Genomic DNA, 7,899 nt, shown 5'->3' on the forward strand with positions numbered 1-7,899 from the left:
AGAAACCCTACAAATGTGAAGAATGTGGCAAAGCTTTTAAGTGGTCATCAGCCCTTACTAGACATGAGAGAATTCATAGTGGAGAAAAACCCTACAAATGTAAAGAGTGTGGCAAAGCTTTTAACTGCTCATCAGACCTTACAAAACATAAGATAATTCATACTGGAAAGAAACCCTACAAATGTGAAGAATGTGGCAAAGCTTTTATCTGGTCCTACATCCTTACTGAACATAAGAGAATTCATAGCGGAGAGAATCCCTTCAAATGTGAAGTATGTGGCAAAGCTTTTAACAGGCCATCAAAACTTTCTAGACATAAAAGAATTCATATTGGAGAGAATTTTTAAAAATGTGAATAATGTGGCAAAGTTTTTAACCAGCCATCAATCCAAGAGAATTTATACTTCAGAGAAGTGTAACAAATGTGAGTAATGTGGAAACGCTTTAACCATTTCTCAAATCTTACTAAACAAGACAATTCATACTGGAGAGAAATCCTACAAATGTACATTGTGTCAAAGGCTTTGGTGTATTCTTAACCTTTACTAAACGTAAGAATTAATGCTGATGAGAATCCCTGTACAAATGTGAAGAATGTGGCAAAGGCGATTGCGAATCCTCAGCACTTAGTAAACAAAATATTTCATACTGAAGCATGTGGAAAAACTTTTTACCAGTCCTCAGCCCTTGCTAAACATAAACAACTTCATACTGGAGAGAATTCTGACACTTGTGAAGAATGTGGCAAACTTTTTAACTAGTTCTTAAACCCTACAGAACATAAAATAATACACAATGGATGGAAACTACTAATGTTAAGAATGTGACAAAGCCCTTAGTATATTGTTAACCATTTCTAAACATAAGGTAATTCATACTGGAGACTATTCCAAGAAATGTGAAAAATGTGACAAAGACTTAACAAGTTCTCAACATTTATTACACAATTCATACTGGAGAGAAATCCTACTAGCATAAAGAATGTGTGAAAGCCTTTTAGAACTTCTCGATTCTCGGCAGACATAAGATAATTTATATTGAAGAGAAACTACAAACCTGAAAGATGAGACAGTCTTTTCACAACACCTCAAACTTAAAAATATGAAGTAAATTAACGTTTGAAAAATGTGACAAAACTTTTAACTAGTACTCACATTTTATTGCAAAAGAAAGCATTAATACTCGAGAAAAATTCCACAAATAATAAAAACTGGAATAGCTGTTGATACCTGCTCATATCTTACTCAAAATCCAAGAGTTTATACTTAATAAAAACATTTTTAGTGCAATTATTGTCAAAATCGCTTTCAGAAAATATGTCATTAAAGAAGAGCATTCATCCTGAAGACAAACATTAAAAATATAAAGAAGGTTGTAGCACCATTACTTGTTTCATAAGTGTTGTGCAGGGTTTGTATTAGAGAAAAAGCCTGAAGAAGTTTCTCAAAACTTGCTCAACATCAGGGAATTTATATTATATTGGAAAAAATCCTAATATGTGTAATGAGTTTAACTAAAGAATTGTTCAAAAATGAGAGCTAAGAAAACACCAGAGAGTTCATAGTAAAATATATGTTTACATATGCAGTAACTATCAAAATAACATTTACTTCAAAATTAAGCATGTGTCAACATCAGCAGACATAGACTTAGTAGAAACAACTAAATAGAGTTATTGCAACATTGTAGTAGAAATAACTAAGACACTGACCCTTCAGACATTACACTAAATCAGAGTATTCAGTGTAGAACATCATTGAAAACTAAAGTTGTTAGATAAATTTTTTTCTATGTAACTTTAACAAAAGAAAATTGGACTTATGATTGCATTCAAAGAATGCTTTTTTCATTTAAAAACCTTACAGATTATTTTTGGAAAGTAAATGATATGATTCAACTCACAATTTACTTCATGCTGTATCTTATTTTTATGGTCATAATAAAAACTATATAGAAGTATAAATAAAATTTATGTGTTTCTATGTCCCAAATAAGTATTTTGTTAAATTTTCGTGTGTATTTTTCTTTGAACATGTGAACTACCTACACATAAAAACTTTTAGTTTTGATTCACATACAGTTAAATATACACTTTAGTCTAATGATATATCTTAACTGTAATAGAATTGTAGAATAAGTGTGTGTGTGTATGAGTTTCACCTATTTTCAGAAAAAGTAATATTGGAACAAAAATTATTTTCACATGGTGACTAGTTTTCTAGAAAACTAAAAACCTCAATAATGCTTAATACAAATCTATATTCTTATTATTTCATTATTGTACAGACCAATACTTTTCCTGTTTCTTATAATTCATTTTTTGTTCTACACTGTAAGAATATTCATTGTCAGCTGGTTAGTAATTTTCATAAAATGAGGTAGGATACAAAATGATTTTTAGATGTAATTTCATAATTTGTGTATTTATATTTTTTAGTTAGAAATTTCATTGTGTTTAATTGGAGAAACCTCTTTATGCCTACTATTCCTTAGTTATTGTTTCTTTAACCTTTTATAATTGACTTTTGTAAATTTGTCTGTTAGGCCAATATATTCAGGGTATTACTTGGGAGGCTTCATGAGCCATGAGGATTTTAGGTATTTCTTTTTTTCTTTTTTGTTTTTTTTTTTCGTCTTTTTGTTTGTTTGTTTGTTTGTTTGTTTGTTTTTTGAGCTGGAGTCTTGATTTTTCACCCAGGCTGAAGGTCAGTGGCTCAATTTCAGCTCAATGCAACCTCCACCTCTTGAGTTCAAGCAGTTCTACCTGTCCCAGCCTCCCAAGTCACTGGGATTACAAGTGCCTGCCACAATGCCCACCTAATTTTTGTAATTTTAGTGGAGACAAGGTTTTGCCACATTGGCCAGGCAGGTCTCGAACTCCTTACCTCGTTGATCCGACCCTCAACCTCTGAAAGTGCTGAGATTACAGGTGTGAGTCACCATACCTGGCAAGAATATTTTGATATATAAATGTAGCAAACAAACATGATAGTGCTTCTCATGTGACAGATGTTCCGTAATAAGCCATAAATATTTTTGCTGGAGTTAGTTTGCAAGTCAAGTCATATATGGAAAATATCAATAGTGAAGAAATAATATTGATTGTTGATGTGGAGAGAACGATTTTACCAGGCTGCAAAGTGGACTCTTGCTGAATTTAAAGAGAAATTCTGGTTTGTTTGTTTTTTTTCCTGATTATCCAGTTTTGTTTGTCTTCTTATGTGTATTCCAACTATATATGCATCACAGACCTTCTTTTTCTGTGTTATGGCTACAGTTTTCTCACTTTTGTTTTTATGCCCTGTCATTTCACATGGTACTTTGTAGATTTTGATTAGAAAATTGTTTCTGTTTTTGTTTTTGTTTTCTTGAAACGGAGTATTGCTCTTGTTGCCCAGGCTGGAGTGCAAGGGTATAATCTTGACTCACCACAACCTCTGCCTCCTGGGGTTTTTTTTCTACCTCAAGCCTCTCAAGACACTGGGATTATATGCATCTGCCATCATGCCCAGCTAATTTTGCATTTTTAGTAGAGATGGGGTTTCTCCATGTTGGTCTGGTCTCAGGTGATCCGCCTACCTCAGTCTCCCAAAGTTCTGAGATTATAGGCATGAGCCACTGTGCCTGACCTGAAACTTTTAATGCGGTAAAAGTTGGTTATAACTCGAGAGTTTACTTATCAATATAGCTTTGACGTCAGATAAAGATAAAAGCCATAGAGTATTCACTGCAGGAGAGAAGTAAATTATTTAGCATTGTTCTGTAAAAGAAAATTTTTAAAAGATTCTTACACAAACTGTGTCAAATATAAAATGTATCTTTGTAAGTCAATTTCTAACAGTTAGTGGTAAGTAATAAATTTTTAATGTTTCATTATATACTTACAGCACAACTTATATTTCCATGCAGAATCTGTATATTTAAGTTTGAATATTAAAAGTTGCCAAATAATAAACTTACCAGCGTAAATTTTAAACTAGAATATTTTTTATATTGATATTATAATTTAAAGAAATTTCTCAGTTATTTTATATAATTTTTGGGGGATGAAGTTCAGCATACAATTTTTATACTTAGTCACCTATCTGTAGCCAATTGTTATTTTTTTCTGGAAAATATGTGAAGAATATGCCAGTTTTTGAATTAAAATATTTTCTGTTATTTCGCATGCAAATTTGTTTACTGTGTTCACAGAGTGTCCAGTCATGGGACCATCAGCAGTCATCGGACCACCAGCAGTCATGAAACCGCCTGCCCTTTTACTGTCTTTGATGTCATTAGCATTAGCACCAGAAACTCCAGGTGCCCCAAATTTAAAGGAAAAGCCCTAAGGTAAATTGGCTTCTTCCAGGCACTGTGCAGGGTCCATGGCATGATGTTAAGTATCAAAGTTTCTATGGTTATAATTTGCAAATGACAAAACAGCACCAGGCTATATATGGTTAATACTACTCAGTCAGGTTTATGACGAACACAGATCATATTTGAAATATTGCTAATTTTCTATAAAGTTTTAAAAATACATTTTTTAACTTGACAGATAAAATTGGTATTTATTTTATTAAACATAATATTTTGAAGTATACATACATTGTCAATACTTAGCTCTGTGTAATAAATGCGTTAACTGAGTTAACTCTTTTGGTGAGACCACATGGCATTATCTTAGCATTTTTCATAAATACATATACATTTTTATAAACTATAGTCATCATGCTGTACAATATATCTTTTGAAGTTGTCCTTCCTATACAACTATAATTATGTATTTGTTGACATTTTTCCAATCGCCTCTTTTTTTCAATTACCTTGGCACCTGGTGGTCACCATGTTACTCTATACTTCAGTGAGATTAACTTTTTTAAGTATCCATTTGTAAGTGGAATCATGAGATACTAGTCTTTCTGTGACTGGCTTATTTCAACACATGCAATGTCTTCCAGGTTAATCCATGTGATTGAAAATAATAGAATTTTTTGAAAAAATAAAAAATATTCTATTTTGTACATATACCATATTGTATTCATTTGTATTAGATGTTGAACTGTTGATGCCATATTTGGGTTATTTTGAAGAGTGCTGCAAACAACATAGAAGTGCAAGTATTTCTTCATTCTCATTTTGAGTGTATATCTGAAAGTACAATTGCTGGAGTATATGATGGTTCAATTTTAATTTTTTCTCAAAACTCTTATTTGTTTTTTTAATGTATGTCCTCATTTACATTCAAACCAACAGTGTGCATGGATTTCCTTTACATCTTTACCAATGTTTTTATTTTAGTAAATATCTCATAGGTATTTCTTTTTGTTTTAGTATTTTTGTTTTTCTCATAGGTAAATTTTATAAATATCTCATAGGTATTTTTTGCTTGTGTTTCTCTGACAATAATTGAAACTGAGCATTTTTCAATGTATCTCTTGGCCATGTCTCTTCAAAACTATTTAAGCCTGGACTGGGTGTGGTGGCTAATGCCTGTAACCCCAGCACTTTGGGAGGCTGAGGTGGGTGGATTACCTGAGGTCTGGAGTTCAAGACCAGCCTGGCCAACACAACAAAACCCCATCTCTGCTAAAAATACAAAAAGAAAAACAGTCAGGCATGGAGGTACATGCCTAAAGTCATAGCTACTAGAGGAGCTGAAGCAGGAGTATCGCTTCAACCAGAGAGGCGGAGGTTGCAGTGAGCTGAGATCGCACCATTGCACTCCAGCCTGGGTAACAAGAGCGAAACTCTGTCTCAAAAAAAAAAAAAAAAAATTCAGCTTGCTGCTCATAGTTATTTATTTTTTGTTGTTTAGTCATTTGAGTTTCTTGCATATTTTTTACATTATTCTCTTATCACACACATAATTTGCAAATAATTTCTTCCATTGTTTAGCTGTCTAAGAATGTTAATTGCATCAGACTCTGTGCAGCAAATTTTTACTTTGAAATAATCTGACCAAGCCGGAACCCGCATCCAGGAACAGAGCCCTTTGCTCCTCCCTCAGAATGAATGGAGACCAGATCAGATGCTTATGCCCAAGAAAAGCAGGATTTCATTCAGCACTTCTCCCAGATCATTAGGGTGCTGACTGAGGAGGAGATGGGGCACCCAGAGACAGGAGATGCTATTGCCCGGCTCAAGGAGGTCCTGGAGTACAACACCATTGGAGGCAAGTATCACTGGGGTTTGATGGTGCTAGTAGCGTTCCGGGAGCTGGTGGAGCCAAGGAAATAGGATGCTGATAGTCTCCAGTGGGCCCTGGCTGTGGGCTGGTGTGTGGAACTGCTGCAAGCTTTCTTCCTGGTGGCAGATGACATCATGGATTCATCCCTCACCCGCCGGGGACAGATCTGCTGGTATCAGAAGCCAGGCATGGGATTCGATGCCATCAATGATGCTATCCTTCTGGAAGCATGTACCTACCGCCTGCTGAAGCTCTACTGCCGGGAGCAGCCCTATTACCTGAACCTGATTGAGCTCTTCCTGCAGAGTTGCTATCAGGCTGAGATTGGGCAGACCCTGGACCTCATCACAGCTCCCCAGGGCAAAGTGGATCTCGGCAGATTCACTGAAAAGAGGTACAAATCTATTGTCAAGTACAAGATGGTTTTCTACCCCTTCTACCTTCCTGTAGCTGCTGCCATGTACATGGCAGGAATTGATGGTGAGAAGGAGCATGCCAATGCCAAGAAGATCCTGCTGGAGATGGGAGAGTTCTATCAGATGCAGGATGATTACCTTGACCTCTTTGGGGACCCAAGTGTGACTGGCAAAGTTGGCACTGACATCCAGGACAACAAATGCAGCTGGCTGGTGGTCCAGTGTCTGCAACGGTCCACTCCAGAACAGCGCGAGATCCTGAAGGAAAATTATGGGCAGAAGGAGGCTGAGAAGGTGGCCCGAGTGAAGGCATTATATGAGGAGCTGGATCTGCCAGCCGTGTTCTCACAGTATGAGGAAGACAGTTACAACCACATTACGGGTCTCACTGAACAGTACGCAGCGCCTCTGCCCACAGCTATCTTTCTGGGTCTTGCGCGCAAAATCTACAAGTAGAAAAAGTGACCTAGAGACTGCAAGGGCAGGAGGAGGCTTTCAGTAAATAAATTATTGTGTTAAAAAAAAAAGATAAAATAAATAATCTGACTCATCCATTTTTCCTTTTGTTTCTCAGGTTTTGAAGTTATATTTAAAAGTTCACTGCCCAGACCAATGTTATGAGGCTTTTAGTCTATATTTTTTATAGTAATTTCAGAGTTTCTAGCCTTACATTTAAGTAACTAACTTATTTTAAATTCTGAGATGAGAATCTCATCTTATTGCTTTGCATGTGGATTAAAGTTTTCTCAATACCATTTGTTGAAGATACTGTCTTTCCCCTAAGAAACTATCACCGTTTTAAGTATGTTACGAGTATTTTGATAGAGGTTGCATTATATGTGTAGATTATTATGTGTAATACAAATATTTAACAATATTAATGCCAATTCATTAATGAGTAATATTTCTCAATTTGTGTAGCGTTTAATTTTCTATTTAATTATCTTTAGAGTATAATGTAAAGTTTCAACTTTTTGGTTGAATTTATTGCAAAATATAGTTATTACAGTTATTGTGGATAGAATTGTTTTTAAATTTCATTTTGAGATAGTTGTTAGTGTGTGTATAGAAATCCTACTGACTCTAAGATGTTGCTTTTGTGTTCTGTAAGTTCAATGAATTTGTTTAGTAGTTCTGATAGTTTTTAGTAAAGTGTTCAACTTTTTGATACATAAGATTATGTCATCTTCAAAAAGAATTTAAATTCTTTTATTCAATTTGAATTTCTTTGATTTTATTGTCGCATTTCTCTGTCTTAGGCATTTTATACTATGTTTGGTAGGACTGAAGAAAGTGGACACCCTTGTTCTA

General features: G+C 34.8%; 1 pseudogene; it reads left to right on the plus strand.

Moving 5' to 3' along the window:
- The first annotated feature begins 5,957 nt into the window (after positions 1–5,957).
- On the plus strand, positions 5,958–7,053 carry LOC108298640 (annotated as a pseudogene).
- Positions 7,054–7,899: the final 846 nt, after the last annotated feature.

The sequence above is a fragment of the Cebus imitator genome, unplaced genomic scaffold, assembly GCF_001604975.1.
Source record: "Cebus imitator isolate Cc_AM_T3 unplaced genomic scaffold, Cebus_imitator-1.0 Scaffold1024, whole genome shotgun sequence".
Classification (NCBI taxonomy): Eukaryota; Metazoa; Chordata; class Mammalia; order Primates; family Cebidae; genus Cebus; species Cebus imitator.